This window comes from Pristiophorus japonicus, chromosome 6, assembly GCF_044704955.1.
Source record: "Pristiophorus japonicus isolate sPriJap1 chromosome 6, sPriJap1.hap1, whole genome shotgun sequence".
Taxonomy (NCBI): Eukaryota; Metazoa; Chordata; class Chondrichthyes; family Pristiophoridae; genus Pristiophorus; species Pristiophorus japonicus.
In genome coordinates, this window is record NC_091982.1 from 85,718,785 (window position 1) to 85,737,199 (window position 18,415).

The following is an 18,415-nucleotide window of genomic DNA, read 5'->3' on the forward strand; positions in this document are numbered from 1 at the left end:
CCGACCCCACAGAGGGAGCGCTGTGAGAAGGAGCGACCGGCCCGAGGACTGCGGCTGCAGGAGTTCCAGTGGGGTGATGAGGAGGAGGCAGCCGATCGAGGAGAAAGATTATATTGGTGAGTAGGATTTGGATGGTCATGTTCTGTGCATGCGCCACCCTGGCAGCCAGGAATGGAGCCAGAAGAGAGGTGGTGCCGGATAAGGGAGACCCAGATAAGAGAGGTTTAACCTGCAGAGGCTACATCTAGAGGGTGACTGTCAGGGAATGGCATGGCATTGCCAAATGGCCTCCTTCTGTGGCGTAACTTTATATGATTGCATTAGGATGAGGGTGAGTGTCAGTGGTGGTTAGTCAGATGGGGATATGAGTAGGTGCAGAGACAAAGAGGGATGGGTAGACTTGCAAGGTAGGTTGATGTGAGGAGTGACGTGCAGGAGTAGGCTTAGGAAGGCAGAGTGATGGGATTGGAGTGACTTGCACATCAGGATGTAATTGAATGTGGCATTGTACTCGCCTTTCCTGACCTCATTAGATCATTAAATCTCTTCCGACATTGAATCCAGGAGCTGCTGACAGCACCCCTGCTTCTTGGCAGTCTCCAGCCATGCCCTCTTGGTGTCTCTGGCTGCTCTTTTCCTGCCACTGCCAGGGAATAGGACATCCCTGCGTGCTCTGACTCCCTGTACCAGGACTTCCAGGGAGGCATTGGAGAACCTAGGCACAGCTTTCTGTCGCTGTGACTCCATCTTTGCTCGCACCCACACAAATCTCTTCGAAGTATAGCAATAGCCACCTCTCCCAACCACCTGCATGCCTTCTCCAACAACCTTCAACTGGGATGTGTGCAAGACTCCTTTAAATATCTGGGCTGAAAGTGAGTCATCGGTGACGTCATCAGACCCTCTCCATTTAATTGGCCGGGAAACCCGCATGACTGTTTTAGTTGCTGTAATTTAGTTCAACGCGCAGTGCAGAACATGCTGTTGAAAACTTTGGGATGGGGCCCCGCTACACTGCCCGCACTCGCCCTACCCTGACTCTCAGCCAAAGATTCCAGCTTATGTGTCTGTTAAACTAAGTTTTCACAAGCATCAACATCCAGTATTTTTGAAAATGAATTAAACATAAGTTTTAAAAACCTGAGAAACATACTAAATGACACAAGATATTTATAATTACAGCAAAAGTTTCCTGATAGTCCTCAAGGGAGTAAATTATGAACTAACCCAGTGATTTGAATCTTATTTGATTCATGGAAACTTATTTTTGTTTCCTATCTTTGTCACTGGCTACATTGAATATGGTAAAAATATTCTTGGGTTTATTGAAAAAAATAGAAACTGCACAGACTGGTGCCATCTACAGGACACTGTATAAAAAGTGATTTTGAAGAAAAATATTCCAATATTGTTTAAGAGCTCAGCGCTTTGAAAATTTGTACAGTCCCTCGCAACCTTTTCCCTCATTTGGTTGAATCTTTAAAGCTTAATAAAGAACCAGGAATATTACCGAGAGTGATAATAGTTTTTGTAGTCTACCTGGCTCTTAAAAAGCAATTGGTATTTCCAGGGTGATGACCCAAAACTGCAGATTGTGTAGATTTCCTCTTATTAATATAACTCATTACTGGTGGTCAGAGTACCATTAGTAGTCTAGAACATGAATCAATTGAGGCCTTAGTACTTAATGGAAATTATAATCTGGAAAGAACTTTCAATCTAAAATAACAATTCCAGAAAAAACAGCGAGTCACTGAGAAAGTGTTTCCTTGGGTCTCTCCTGTGAGTAGCTGAGTCAGACAGATCAGGACAAACCCAAATTCAATCTTCAGAATTATGCTGTCTTAGTTGATCTATGTCCTGTCAGTGATATAGGAGCTACAATGGATCTCAGTAACTGGGATGGGGAAATTCAGTCAGGATTGCTACTTCTCATTGCTGCTCAGAGACCCCTGCTGGATGAGTGCATGTGCATCAGGTGACAATAGGACTATGCTCACTGTGATGGCATTACAGGCAAATAACCTGCTGCCATTCATTGCCAAGGCTCACACATGAGGAATGGCCACTTGAATGACATACCAGAGAGCATCTAGCAGCAGTGGAACTCAAGCCCTTCCCCACTCCCACTCCCCATCCCCTAGGGAGTCAGTGCCTTGAGGAGATGAGAGGTGAAAAAGTTTCAAAATGTACAGAACATCTGTTCCCTGACAGGTGATAATTTTTGTTATCCTGATAAAAAATATAGTGTAACGGAGACCAATGGTCACCACTGGGAATGTCTTCAATCCTCTCAATAGGCCACCAGTCTCCTCATCCCAAGCCCCAATCCCCTGCACCCTAGCCCCACACCGCTTCCTGCTCCATCTCTCTCCCTCACTCACTCCTCCCTCCCGAGACTCCCAGTTGGTCCCGTTTCTGGTCACTCCTCAGCAAGGATTGCCACTCTGCGGCAACAAGGGGTGACGTCACTGAGCCAGTGGTTCGTCTGCAGAGTTAGCCGCTGATGTCATGGAGCGGTGGCAGGAAACGTAAAGCACAAAGTTCTCCTGGGCACTCTGGGAGGGTTGGCAACTCTATGCCCAAAATGGGTGAGAAGCAGCAGCTAGCTGGCGGGTGGGAGTGAACATTTGGGTGGCCAAAGGATGGCACCAAAGGACGGCAGGTAAGTCACAGATGGGGTTCTGAGGCAGCGGAGGCCATGAATCTCCTTATGGGATCCAGAGGAGCTCTCCTGCTCTTCCTGGCACCATAAAGGAAATATTTTCACTTACTTTAGAGGACATCTCATCCTCCAACCCGTCTTCAACTGACGGAAAAGGCACTGCAGCTTCCCTGCTTAGGCCCAGGTTCAAATGCAACCGGGGTCCCTGCTTACAGTGTGAATGAAAATCAGAATAGACCCCGGGATGATTGTAACTTTGGGTGGACTTCGGTCAGCTGGTGTGAGCAGTGCATGCATCTGAAAATCTAAACAAAGGCCATGCCGACAAGTCCAAACCATTCTGAGGGTTGGCCCTCATTTATTTACTACCGGTGCGTTGTGAGCACTGTGCCAGCACTCGGTGGTTGAGGGGATGCAGATTCTAGTGGCTCCTCCACGGAGCCAAGCCAGATGTACAGTGTTACAGGGGGACAATCGCGTTGTGGGGTCAGGAGGAGCATTGTCCCACAAAAATCTCTAAAAATCCTTAAATTTACCTTTTTAAATGTGGCATACAATGGTTAGGCCGTTCTGCCCATTGGGACCTCAAAAATCACATTGGGGTTCTACATACATCATAGGACCCCATGTTAACATATTCAAAGTAGTCTCATGCCTGAAAGAGGTAGGCACCTGGGCTTTCCATGTGAAGATAAAGGAAAGCAGATCGGGGGCAAAAATAGGACCTAATGTTTCACCAGTAGGAAGAGGCCCTCGAAATGAAAACATTTATTGTTTAAAAATTTAACTAGATTAATAATTTAACAACGATATGAATACATTTAGATATTTATCTCCTTGACTAGATAAAATAATAAAAGATCTAATTCTAAACAACGATTTTCTGGAAAACTTTGTCAGTTCTTTTCAAATGAATTCCTGGCTCGGACTAAGACTTTTGATTGTTCCCTCAGGATGTTTTTCTCTTCATGAGATTCTCCAACTAGCCTTGAGATTCCACAACTACTTCCAACTCAAACAAAATTGTCTTTTTTACATCCCAGGAGAAGGTTACTAGCATATTCTGGATTTTTAATAATATGCCACTCAAATGTAAAAAGGACCTATCAGTCAAGTGTTAACTGAACCAATCACAAATTCTGCATGTACTTGAAAATCATGTGTCAGATGCCATCAAGCCCGTTGCCATGGGGACTACAAAACTTAGAGCATTGAATTGGAATTGACCAGCTACAGGACTTTGGTTTTAGGTGGCTGTTAAACTAGAACTACGTAGAAGTTTGCCACCTGGGCCAACCAGTCCAAGGCAACATTTACTCTTCACCTGAGCAAATAGTCCTAATCATATTTACCTACCCTGTTCCCATATTCCTTCAACCCCTTTTCCTGCATTCAGTCTTGAAGGGGTAGCCAGCACCATAACACCAGTTAAAACACATCACCTTTTGCACATACATATATTTAAAAAATTAAACAATTAGGAAAAAAGTAATTAAAGTTACCCATAAAAGTGACAGTAATGACTGCAGGGAATTTCCCTCAGAGGCCTGCTTTTCTGTGTGGGATCCAGGGCTTGAATTGAAAATTATACTGGGGCTTGGATGCTGGTGCTTTTCAAAAGCTGTGGAGAAATTCAGGGAGTGTGTGATTAGCATGGGGAGTTGTACATTTCACATTGTCGATCTCATAAACTGATTCCACTTCAAAGACAAATGAATCATCTCTGTCTGGTTAGATGGCTTGGAGAGAGTGTGTTAGGTCTGGGAGTTAGACGCAGTTAATATTGATTACAGGGCTATCAATTGTTTATGTCTCTCCATGTCCTTTGCAATTGTCCCATTGGAGGTCATTGATTGTGTCCTGAAAAAAATGGAACTAGTCAGATTGTTGGGGGAGAGTTATGTATCACTCTCTGTATGCACATTTCTTTACTCAACGGCGTAAACATTATATCAGGAAATCTGTCCAGCAGGTTCTGTGTGTCTTTGAAACATATTTGTATTGGACAGCTTGATTTAATTTTGATCCTTCTTATCCTAGTTCCAACTTCAATGCAAAGCAAGGAGTAAAAGTAATTTTGATATTACTGTTTCTTTAGTTCCTTTCTTGAATATATCACAATACAAGTAGAGGTTAATGAAAGGCTCTTTTCTGCATTGGAACAATTACTGAGGCTTTAGGACTTATTATTCTGAAACAGGGACAGAGAGCCAAGTAACGTTCAGCACTCTAGTGAAATCAGCTGCATTGCATTTATTTCTGCTTAATTTTACTTCATGGGTGACTTCAATCTAGATTGGGCAAACCAAATTTGCAGTAATAATGTGAAGGATCAATTCATGGAATGTATACAAGATAGTTTTCTAGATCAGTATGTTGAGGAACCAACTAGTGAGCAGGCAATTTTAGATCTAGTATTGTGCAATGAGAAAGGGTTAATTAATAACCTTGTTGTAAAGGGGCCCTTAGGGAAAAATGACCATAGTATGATACAATTGTATATTGAGTTTGAAAGTGATTTAGTTAAGTCCGAAACTAGCGTCTTAAATCTAAACAAAGCAAACTATATAGGTATGAGGGGCGAGTTGGCTAAGGTAAATTGGAAAACTATATTAACAGATATGATGGTAGCCGAGCAATGGCTAGCATTTAAAGAATTAATATATAATTTACAACAAATATACATTCTTTAAAGGCATAAAAACTCCACAGGAAAAGTGGTCCAACCGAGGCTAATAAGAGAAGCTAAAGATAGTATTAGATCAAAGGAAGATGCTTATAATGTTGCCAAATAGAGCAGTAAGCCTGAGGATTGGGAGGATTTTAGAATTCAGCAAAGGAGGACCAAGAAATTGATAAAGAAAGGGAAAATAGAATGTGAGAGTAAACAATCGAGAGACATAAAAACATACTGTAAAAGCTTCTATAGGTATGTAAAAAGGAAAAGATTAGTGGGTTCCTTACAGGCTGACGTAGGAGAAATTATAATGGGGAATAAGGAAATGGCATAGAAATTAAATAAATATTTTGGGCTGGAAATTGCCCTCCACCCCATTTGGGGCAGATCATTCAAATTATCACTGCCTGGCAGGAATCAGAGAGAACAGTCTCTTTAACTCTGATACTGCCTTCCAGCACTTTGGGGTGCTGTTGGAGGCGGGATCGGGGTGGTGTCCATCACGGAAGAAGACTCAAAAAAAACTCCCGGAAATGATGGCGAACCAAGGGGGAATGAGGAAATGAAAGAAATTAATATTAGTAAAAAAAGTACTAGAGAAATTAATGGGAGTGAAAGCCGATAAATCCCCTGGACTTGATGGCCTACATCCTCGGGTTTCGAAAAAGGTGGCGATAGAGATAATGCATGCTTTGGTTGTCATCTTGCAAAATTCCATAGATTCTAGAAAGGTTCCCGCGGATTGGAAGGTAGCAAATGTAACCCCACTATTTTAGAAAAGAAGGAGAGAGAAAACGGGGAACTATAGACCAGTTAGCCTGATATCAGTAATAGGGAAAATGTTAGAATCGCTTATTAAGGACATGGTAATAGTGCACTTAGAAAATAATAAAAAGGATTAGGCAGAGTCAACACGGATTTATGAAAGCGAAATCAAGTTTGACAATTTAGTTAGAGTTGTTTGAAGTTGTAACTCGCAGAATAGATAAGGGGGAACCAGTGGATGTGGTGTGTTTGGATTTTCAGAAGGCATTCGATAAGGTGCCACACGAGAGGTTATTAAACAAAATTAGGACTCATAGGATTTGGGGTAATATACTAGCATGGATTGAAGATTGGTTAATGGACAGAAAACAGAGAATATTCATTTTTGGGTTGGCAGACTGTAACTAGTGGGGTATTACACGGACACCCTAGTTCGGTCACTGGCTGGGACGATGCCGAGCCCCCTTCGGTAGTGAGAGTATATAAATGGAACACGCGACTGATGTGACTTTATGGGCCCCCAAGATCAAGTGACCTATCCCCTTTACATGTACATGTCCAATGTCACCTTCCTCCTATCACCCTGCCCCCTCCCCTGCTGCTAAAAACATGCCTGTTGTTTTCTGCTTGCAGATGATCAGCCGCAAGTGCACCCTTCTTGGGAGCCATCGCCATCTGGCTACGGGGGAGACGATGAGAGAGGGGATGAAAGTCTTCTCCCTGAACCAGACAGCCCAACAGTCGCCCCGGCTGTCGAATCAACATCTGGGGATGCCGCCAAATTCCCGGGAATTGAGAACTCTGAGGCTCCGGGCCTCTGTGGCCTACAGCAATGCCCAATGGGAGGGGAAGATTGGAGGCCAGCTCCATGGATGGTGAGTCGGCACAGTGGTCCTGCTGAAGTACAGGCAGACATGGATGTGGACAAGGTGGCAATGTCCAGAGAGAACACACAGATGTACCGCGAGCTCATGGGTGCATTGGGTAGGATCCCTGAGAGCATCGACAAACTTGCTGCGAGTGTTGCAAAGGCTGCCTCACACATTGTCGGTGCAACTCAGGACTCCAGCGAGGCCGTCCCTGCCCACTCACAGAGGCAGGTGGCCTCCAGCAGCAACAGTGGCATGCCAGAGTATGTGGTGCATGCCATTGATCACGTCGCAGTGGCAATCGCATCACAGGCACAAGCTACGCTGCAGCTTGGTGATGTCATGCAGTCACTGACTGCTGCCATCCTCTCCGTGCTCCCCACTGTCCAACGGGAAGTGACAGTGCTGAGGCAGGCCAGGAAGTTGTGGCAACACATCTCTCCTGTCTTTCCCGAGAGGTCATGAGTTTGGGAGTTCTAAGAGGTCGTGAGTTCCGAGAGGTTGAGAGGTCGGGAGGACTGAGGAGCAGGAGACCCGAAGGTCAGTGAGGATTTCAATTCTAATGAGTTGGGAGGTTGGCGAGTGGGTAAGGCCCTGAGGTCGGTGAGTCGAGAGGTCGGCGAGTCGGTAATGCTCTGAGGTCGGCGAGTCGGTAAGGCCCTGAGGTCGGCGAGTTGGGAGGTCAGTGAGTCGAGAGGTCGGCAAGTCGGTAAGGCCCTGAGGTCGGCGAGTCAGTAAGGCCCTGAGGTCGGTGAGTCGGAGGTCGGCGAATAGGTAGGCCCTGTGAGGTCGGCGAGTCGGTAAGGCCCTGAGGTCGGTGAGTCAGGAGGTTGGCGAGTTGGTAAGGCCCTGAGGTCGGCGAGTTGGGAGGTCAGTGAGTCAGGAGGTCGGCAAGTCGGTATGGCCCTGAGGTCGGTGAGTTGGTAAGGCCCTGAGGTCGGTGAGTTGGTAAGGCCCTGAGGTCAGCGAATAGGTAGGCCCTTTGAGGTCGGCGAGTCGGTATGGCCCTGAGGTCGGCGAGTCGATAAGGCCCTGAGGTCGGTGAGTTGGGAGGTCAGTGAGTCAGGAGGTCGGCAAGTCGGTATGGCCCTGAGGTCGGCGAGTCGGTAAGGCCCTGAGGTCGGTGAGTTGGGAGGTCAGTGAGTCAGGAGGTCGGCAAGTCGGTATGGCCCTGAGGTCGGCCAGTCGGTAAGGCCCTGAGGTCGGTGAGTTGGGAGGTCAGTGAGTCAGGAGGTCGGCAAGTCGGTATGGCCCTGAGGTCGGCCAGTCGGTAAGGCCCTGACGTCGGTGAGTCGGTAAGGCCCTGAGGTCGGCGAGTCGGTAAGGCCCTGAGGTCGGTGAGTTGGTAAGGCCCTGAGGTCAGCGAATAGGTAGGCCCTTTGAGGTCGGCGAGTCGGGAGCTCGGAGACCGGGAGTTCGGAGGCCTCAGCGGTCGGTGAGGAGAGTTGATAAGTAGCTCTCTTTTCTCTATTTCTTTTAGGTTGGGAGTTCGGAGGCCGAGAGGTCAGGAGGCCACTGAGGTCGGTGAGTTGATAAGTAGCTCTCTTTTCTCTATTTCTTTTAAAGTAGATAAGGTTAACTAGAGGGATGGCAGTGCAGCTCAGTCCCGTGGAGTGCACATCCTGCGGCATGTGGTAAGTCCTGGACGCTTCGCGCAGCCTAGACAACCATGTGTGCAGGAGGTGTCTCTAGCTTCAACTGCTCAAGCTCGGCGTTTCGGAGCTGGAGCAGCGGGTGGAGTCAATAAGGTGCATCCGCGAGGCTGAGAACTACGTGGATAGCACATTTCAGGAGGTGATCACCCCGCAGCTGAAAGGCGTGCAGCTGGAGGGGAAGTGGGTGACCACCAGACATAGTAAGTGTGCTGTGCAGGTAGCGCAGGATTCCCCCCATGAGTCCAAATCACTTTCAAACCAATATTCACTTCTGAGTATCGGTAAGGACAATGGTACCTCTGGGGAGTGCAGCCAGAACCAATTCCAAGGCACCACGGGTGACTCAGCTGCACAGGGGGGAGGGATGAATAACAAAAGAGCCCTAGTGATAGGGATTCTATAGTTAGGGGAACAGACAGGTGTTTCTTCAGACGTGACTCCCGAATGGCTTTGTGCCTCCCTGGTGCCAGGGTAAAGGATGTCACAGAGCGGACGCAGGGCATCCTGCGGGGGGGAGGGTAAACAGCTAGAGGTCATGGTCCATATCGGGACCAACGACATAGGTAAAATAAGGGATGAGGTCCTACCGGAAGAATTCAGGGAGCTAGGAAGAAAATTAAAGGGTAGGACCTCAAATGTAGTAATCTCTGGGTTACTACCAGTGCCACGTGCTAATGAGTATAAGAATAGAAAGATAGAGAGGATGAACACGTGGCTGGAAAGTTGGTGTAGGAGGGAGGGCTTTAAATTCTTGAGGCATTGGGACCTCTTCTGGGGTAGATGGACCTGTACAAACCGGATGGGTTGCACTTCAACAATGCCGGGACCAATATCCTCATGGGGAGTTTTGCTAGTGCTGTTGGGGAAAGTTTAAACTAACTTGGCAGAGGGATGTGAACTTGAGAACAAATTCAAAAGGAAACGAAGTAAAGCAGAAATTCGATAGCAAGAATCTAGAAAGCGAATCTGTAAGACAGAGGAAACAGGGCTTAGTATGTAATAAGCAAGGAGGTCTTCCTGTGCAGAATGCTATATACTTTAATGCAAGGAGTATAGCGAATAAGGCAGATGAGCTAAGAGCACAAGTAGACACTTGGGAGTATGACATTATAGCCATTACATGGCTGAAAGAGGGGCAGGTTTGGCAGATCAATATTCCTGGCTACAGGATTTTTAGACAAGATTGAGAGGGGGGTAAAAAGGTGGGTGGGGGGTTGCAGTACTGATCAAATAAACTATTACAGCAGTGAGGAGGGATGATATGTTAGAGGGATCATCAAATGAGGCCATATGGGTCGAATTGAAAAATAAAAAAGGGGCAATCACACTGCTGGCCGTGTATTATAGACCCCCAAACAGTGGGAGGGAGATATAGGAGCAAATATGTAGGCAAATTGCTGTGAAGTCCAAAAACCATAAGATAGTAATAGTAAGGGATTTTAACTATCCAAATATTGATTGGGACAAATTTAGTGTGAAGGGTATAGAGGGTGCAAAATTCTTGAAATGCATTTAAGAGAACTTTTTTAGTCAGTATGTAGCGAGCCCAACAAGAGAGGGGGCAATCTTGGATTTAGCTTTGGGGAATGAAGCTGTGCAGGCAGGTTGAAGGGGTATTAGTGGGAGAGAACTTGGGTGCCAGTGACCATAATTCAGTCCGATTCAAGTTGGTTATGGATAAGGACAAGAATAGGCTTGGAATATAAGTTCCGAATTGGGGAAAAGCTAATTTTGTTAAGTTAAGCAGTGATTTGGCCATGGTGGACTGGAAACAGCTACTTGTGGGTAAATCAGTGTCGGAACAGTGGGAAGCATCTAAGGAGGTGATCCGGAAGGCTCAGGCCAAACATGTGCCCTTAAAGAAAAAAGTGGGGAAAAATAATTCTAGAGCCTCGTGGATGTCTAGGGACTTACAGGGGAGGATTAAAAAAAAAAGGTATATATCAACAGCTAAATACAGAATCGTTAGAGGAATATAGGAAGTTAAGAGGCAAAATTAAAAAGGAAATTAGGAATGCTAAGAGAGAGCATGAGTAATTCTTGGCCAGTAAAATTAAGGAAAACCCTAAGATGTTATATAAATATATTAAGAGTAAGAGGGTAACTAAAGAAAGGGTAGGGCCTATTAAAGACCATGAGGGTAATCTTTGTGTGGAGGCGGAAGATGTTGGAAGGGTTCTTAACAAATACTTTGCATCTGTTTTCACAAAGGAAAGGGGTATGCAGATACTGCTATCGAGGAGGAGTGTGATATTCTGGATGAAATAAATATAATGACAGAGGAAGTATTAAGCGGTTTAGCAGCTTTGAAAGTAGATAAGTTCCCAGGCCCGAATGAAATGCATCCCAGGCTGTTGAGCGCAGTAAAAGAGGAAATAGCACAGGCCTTAACCATCATTTACCAATCCTCTTTGGATCTGGGCATGGTGCCGGAGGATTGGAGGACTGTTAATGTAGGGAAAGCCAATGCCAGTGGTACCCTATTCCTGACAAAATGTCTAGAACAGGAACTCCTCATCACCAACACCCTGTTTCACCAGAGGGAGAAATACAAGGCATCGTGGCAACACCCTCACTCCAAACACTGGCACCTGCTTGACTACGTCATCGTCCGAGCCAGGGATTGCAAAGATGTGCGCATCACCCGTGCCATGATAGGAGCTGACGACTGTTGGATGGACCACCGCCTAATCTGTTCCAACATCAACATTAACATAGCTCCAAAGCAGAGGGGACAGCAGAAGCAGTTCCGCAAAAAAGTAATGCCGAGGCACTTAAAGACGCAGCTAAGAGAGCCCTATACAGCCAGTGCCTCATAGCCAATCTGGCGATCATTGATGACCCTGAGATGCTGAATGCCCACAGCGCTTGGTCTACCCTCCAGGCCTCTATAATCAGTGCCTGTGAAGAGACACTTGGTTACTCAACCAGAAAACATTAGGACTGGTTTGATGAAAATAACTAGGAGATCGAAGAACTAATAGATTGCAAGCGCAAAGCATTTCTGAGCCTCAAGCAACAAACCAACTCGGGAGCTGCAAAACAACATAACAGACGGCTCAAGGCTCAGGTCCAACAAAAAACCCGGGACCTAAAGAACAGGTGGTGGATGGAGAAAGTACAGGAGATACAATAACTGGCTAACAGCCACGATATGCGAGGATTCTTCACTGCAGTCAAGGCCACCTACGGTCCAAACTCCCAAGGCCCCACCCCACTCCTGGCCAAGAACGGGGAAACGCTCATCAAGGACACCGAGGCTGTCAGGGCCCGATGGAAGGAGCATTTTGAAGATCTCCTCAATCGAGACTCTGCCTTTGGTTCGAGTGTTCTCAACTCCATCCCGCAGCATGTGACCCGCCACCACCTCAGTGAAACCCCAACGCTGCACGAGGTTGGAAAAGCCATAAAACAGCTCAAGAATAACAAGGCTACGGGTGAGGATGGAATCCCTGCTGAGACGCTAAAGTATGGCAGAGAGGCACTGTTGGCACAGATACATGACCTCATCTCTCTCATCTGGAGGGAGGAGAGAGCATGCCGGGAGATCTAAGAGATGCAGTAATTGTGACCATTTTTTAAAAAGGGGACAAGTCCGACTGCGGCAATTAGAGGGGAATCTCCCTGCTATCAACCACTGGGAAAGTTGTCACTAGAGTTCTCCTCAATTGACTTCTTCCTGTGGCCGAGGAGCTCCTCCCGGAATCACAGTGCAGATTTTGTTCCCTACGGGGCACAACAGACATGTTCTTTGCAGCGCGACAGCTGCAGGAAAAATGTAGGGAGCAGCGCCAGCCCTTATATACGGCCTTTTTCGATCTTACAAAGGCCTTTGACATTGTCAACTGTGAGGGGCTATGGAGCGTCCTCCTCTGTTTTGGATGCCCCCAAAAGTTTGTTAACATCATTTACCTGCTTCATGACGACATCCAGGCTGTGATCCTTACCAACGGATCCATTAAAGACCCAATTCACGTCCGGACCAGGGCCATACTGGGCTGCTTCATTGCTCCAACTCTCTTCTCAATCTTCCTCGCTGCCATGCTCCACCTCACAATCAACAAACTCCCCGCTGGAGTGGAACTAAACTATAGAACTAGTGGGAAGTTGTTTAACCTACGCCGCCTCCAGGCCAGGTCCAAGATCACCCCAACCTCTGTCATTGAGCTGCAGTACGCGGATGACGCCTGCATCTGCGCACATTCAGAGGCTGAACTCTAGGATATAGTCAATGTATTCACTGAGGCATATGAAAGCATGGGCCTTACGCTTAACATCCGTAAGATAAAGGTCCTCCACTAGCCTGTCCCTGCCGCACAGCACTGCCCTCCAATTATCAAGCTTCAAGGCGTGGCCCTTGACAACGTGGACCATTTCCCATATCTCGGAAGCCTCTTATCAACAAAGGCAGGCATTGATGCGCCAGTGCAGCCTTCGGCTGTCTGAGGAAAAGAGTGTTTGAAGACCAGGCCCTCAAATCTACCACCAAGCTCATGGTCTACAGGGCTGTAGTAATACCCGCTCTCCTGTATGGATCTGAGACATGGACGATGTATCGAAGGCACCTCAAGTCGCTGGATATATATCACCAACGATGTCTCCGCAAGAACCTGCAAATCCCCTGGGAGGACAGGCATACCAACATCAGTGTCCTCGTTCAGGTTAAAATCCCCAGTATTGAAGCACTGACCACACTCGATCAGCTTCGCTGGGCAGACCACATAGTTCGCATGCCAGATACAAGACTCCCTAAGCAAATGCTTTATGTGGAGCTCCTTCATGGTAAACGAGCCAAAGGTGGGTAGCGGAAACGTTACAAGGATACCCTCAAAGCCTCCCTGGTAAAGTGCGACTTCACCACTGACACCTGGGAAACCCTGGCCGAAGACCACCCAAGGTGGAGAAAGTGCATCCAGGAGGGCATTGAGCTCTTCGTGTCTCAACGCAAAGAGAGTGAAGAGGTTAAGCGCAGGCAGCGGAAGGAACACGCGGCAACCCAGCCCCACTGACCCCTTCCCTCGACGAATGTCTGTCCCACCTGTAACAGGGTCTGTGGCTCTCATCCTGGACTGTTCAGCCATCAGAGAACTTACTTTGGGAGTTGAAGCATGTCTTCCTCGATTCTGAGGGACTGCCTATGATGATGACCCTTGTTTAGGAAGGGAAAAAGGGACAGGCCGATTAATTACAGGCTGTCAACTTAACCTCAGTGGTGGGAAAATTATTGGAAAAAATCCTGAAAGACAGGATAACTCTGTATTTGGAAAGACAAGGATTAATTAGAGACAGTCATGTAGAATTTACCAATATCTCGCAAAGATTCCAGGTACCTTTCCCCTGCAGAGGAGAAGAATCCCTTTCTGGGCTTTTAAAATTAGTTTAAAGGGGCAGACAAAGCCTGCGGGGGATAAAAGGGGATGCATTCATGTAGACCCACCCCCCCTCCCAGTGTTTGGACTCATAGGAAAGGGAATTCAAAATGGACCTAAATTACGGAAGCTTGAGATCCCCTAAACATCCAGGGGAAGGAGCATATCAATTTTAAGATTCTACAACATTTTGGCTGCAAAAAAGTTATCAAATACAGAAGGTGGGGCCAACCTCTGAAGCAAATTTGTGTATTAAGGATCCCAGACTGTCTTGGGGAACTATTCACCCCCTAAGAGATAATCGAATTAGCCAATCAAGCACAATGGAAATCATGGTCAGGAAACTGGACAATCCTAAAACAATGCAAAACCAGTGATAGCACATTCTCACACCCTAATCGAGTTACTGCTGACAAAGGAGACATTTGAAAATCAATGGACAGAACAGTTTAAACAGAGCCCAAGAGATTTGATGGGAGATAACGGAGCCTTTGTTTTGGGATATATCTATCCCCCAGTTTTACAAGGAAAAACTAACAGAACACAGACTGGAACTCGCACAGAGGCGAACAGAACACAGACTGGAACTCGCACAGACTCGAATAAGGACACAGACTGGAACACCGACACAGGCACAAGCAGCCTGCTTCCTCTACAGTGAAGAAATGGATAGTCAAGAACTGACCGAGCACGAGGCCCACGAAATGGAAGGTTGTCAGCAACCAAATTGACAACCACTCTACAATGTACTTCTGAACAACCAACGGGGGAGAAATTACCAAAAGGGACTAACTAAAACTATTCCTAACCAAAGAAAGTGGGTACTTACCCCATACATCCAAAACGCAACTTAGCGCATCAACGGACGCACCCCAACCGAAGACTAAGCAGTCCGAAGTCCCCTCCTCCATCCGGGGTACGGCTCGCCTAGAAGGCCAAGTGCAGCGAACCCCGAAACCGCGATTCATCGGCAACTGTCTAAAGGGATTGGTGAGCATAGCCCCTGAACCCCCAGAGCTATAACTTAGTTAGTTAGGGGAATTGGGAGGGGGAGGCTGGGATAACTTGTGTAAATGTATCTGCATTCTCCTCGTTACACCATTTAGAGTTTAAGCTGTATTCTTTTCCCCACAGGCTGTAATTTGATAATTTATTCAATGTGTTGCACCCCTCAGTGTGTATTGGTCTGTGTGTGTTATTAAAGGTGTGCTTTTTACTTCTTTTTAAACACAATAAAGCCATACCTGCTTCCTACCTTGAAACCGATTGTCTGTCCAAGTCTGTCACAGTCCCTTCATAATTCCAGTGTCTAGAACCAAGGGTGTGGGAGCGATTCGGAACTGCTCATATAAGCTTAGAAGGGAAAGCTGACCCCCTGCAAACCACCCCTTACAGTCAGCACGGATTTGTTAAGGGAAGATCATGTCTGACTAACCTGACTTGTTGTTCATTGACTTGCAGCAGAACGCTGTTTATTGTTTTGTTTGCTTTTGTTGGTTTATTGTATCGTTTTATGTTATTGGAGGGTATTGTTTATTACCTGTTTTGATAAAATGTTACTTTGACTCTTTGCCGTTGGTGTTGTGTGCATCATTCCAACACTCAGCGTATATGTGCCTTTTATGGTGGCACATAGTGTGGCCAGTATTAGATGCATCCCTCAGATTCCTCCATTCAAGCAAACCAATCCATTATGAGCTGGTGACGTGTGGTTTTTGCTCCTGCAGCATCTGGATGCTGCCTCCCCCGGTGGATGGGGTGGCTGTGCAATTGGTGCCTCGTTAGGCTCCTCTTCGTCGTCCTCCTGCAATCAGCATTGGCAATGCCTGGCCCCTCAAGATGGCCAAATTGTGTAGCATGCAGCACACCGCCATTAATTTGGATACCTATTGAGGGAAGTATTGAAGGCTGCCTCCTGAACGGTCCAGGCATTGGACGCGCTGCTTGAGCACCCCAATTGTCTGCTCGATGATGTTGCGGGTGGCTGCATGGCTTTCATTATAGCACTGCTCGGCTTCTGTGGTAGGTTGTGGAGGGAAGGTCATGAGCCAGGTGGCTAGGCCGTATCCTTTGGGCCAGACTTTCTATAAAGGCCCTCAACGCTCAATTGCCCGCTGAGAAGGATCGCTAATGCTCGGTGAAAAAAATGGGTGAGAATTTCCATTTTGAGGGTAAAGATTTGTGGAACTGATCACCCGGCAAACAAAGTCGGCATTGCACACTCATTCTTGGAGGCCTCTCGGCGGGTAAATGGAAAGTTAGTCAAATGGGCAGTCATTACCAGAATGAAAGGTCAGTACAAAAATTTAGGCCGAGGCTGCGGTTGGGCCTACAGGGGGGAAACCTAAAGAAAACATTATCATTATAAAAAAAAAACACATACAAAGCATTCCCAAGACAGTTTTAAGCCTAATCGGCATGGTAACATTTTAAATAAATAATTAAATAACCTTTCACTTCCCTTTCTTTGCAGGGTCCCCCCCTCACTGCCCTGTAAAAGCAGCTTTTACAGGGCGGGTCTCTCGGCGATTTGGACTTCGGCGGATGAGCCCAAATTTATGCCTTGCTGTTATTCTCGGCATTGCACGTGGGCGGTCTGGTCCCGGCAGGCGACTTCTGTTGTGGGCGATACCAAGGAAAAAACTTGCGTGCAAACTCTCGCCCGGCAAAAAAAACTGCTGTAATGCTGAGAAAATCGGCGACAATGAAGCTGAAAGTCTGGTCCTTTGTCTCTGACCAGCCAACCATGCCCTTCCCTTTGTCACTGAAACATTCATGAGACACTGCTCTCACGTAAGATGAAAGCATCATGTGCACTCTCTGGTTAGCGGGTAATCACTGCGAAGATGCTCTGCATGTGGTCGCACATTGGCTGGACGTTTAGCGAGTGGTATCCCATCTGCAGAAGGCTGTCCCACCCCTTAATGGGACTTTCCCTGACATTCCAACCCCCTCCCTTCATCCCCCTCCCATGCCTTCTGCTCCACCTCAATGAGGCCTCAGTGCCTACAGCAAAGCTGCTTGAGAGCTACTTTGTGGGGGCAGTCAGTGCAGATGGCGTATGATGATGCCCTGGACCAGCTCTGGGCCTGGAAGGCTCGGCTACCGAACTTTATGGTCCATTCTGCGGGCGTACAGAGCCTTTGTAACATGCCGAATGCAGCGATGTGTAGCGTATTGAGAGACGTTGCATATGTCCCCTGCTGCTGCTTGGAAGGAGCTGGAGGCATAAAAGGCAAGCACCACAGTTACCTTCATTGTGACAGGCAGCGCAATCCTGTGACACTGGAAGGTTGTAGGTCTACCTGTAGGAGCTGGCATATCTCTGTCAGCACTTCCTTTCGAAAGTGCAGCCTTCTCACACACTGCTCCTCAGAGTGTTGGAGGTATGAGCGCTGGTGCTTGGAAACCCGTGAGGGTAAGCACTCCTTCTCAGATGTCTTCAGCCTCTCCTCATCCATGGGCTAACATGGTCAGCAGACCTCCTTCGAGCTTAAAGCTGCCTGGCAATAGCATACAGCATGATATGCTGGCGAACTAGCACTGCCCCCATTAAATTCTCTCACTGACCTTGTAAGGTCACTGTAATGGCAGATAAAACTGCCACTTTCAAATCAGAGCTTCATGCAGCATGTTGTGCGCAGTCAATGTGGCCTGCGATACAGGATCCTCCTGTCTCCATTTAAATATGCATGCTACACCCTGGGAATGCCTGTTCTTACAGACGTTTCCTGGGGCAGGCATTTAATGAGACGTTAGGGCCGAAATTTGCATCCGGGGCGCTAGCGGAGCATTGCACGGTGATTGACGTCATGATCGTAGTGAAACTAGAAGGCGGGGCAGTAAGTTTTTGCGCTGCCGCAAACCATTTCCCGGCCAAGTGGTAAAAGCTGGACACTCGGCGTTAAGCCTAGAAACATTATTTACTGCCCACGGGGTACAAACTGAGGCTCAACTGAGCTGAAAGTCCAGTCGATGGAGTTTAGAAGAATGAGAGGTGATCTCATTGAAACATACAAAATTCTTCCAGGGCTTGACAGGATAGATGCAGGGAGAATGTTTACCCTGGCTGGGGAGCCTAGAACCAAGGGTCACAGTCTCAGAATAAGGGGTCAGCCATTAGGACTGAGATGAGGAAAAATTTCTTCACTCAGAAGATGCAGAATGTTTGGAATTCTCTATCGCAGAGGGCTGTGAAGGCTCAACGATTGAGTATATTCAAGACAGAGATCGATAGATTTTTGAATATTAAGGTAATCAAGGGAAATGAGGATAGTGCAGGAAAGTGGAGTTGAGGTAGATCAGCCATGATCTTATTGAATGGTGGGGCAGGCTCGAGGGGCCGAATAGTCGACTCCTGTTGTTAATTCTTATGTTCTTAATAAATCCAATTTATAGTTTGTAGCATGAGATAT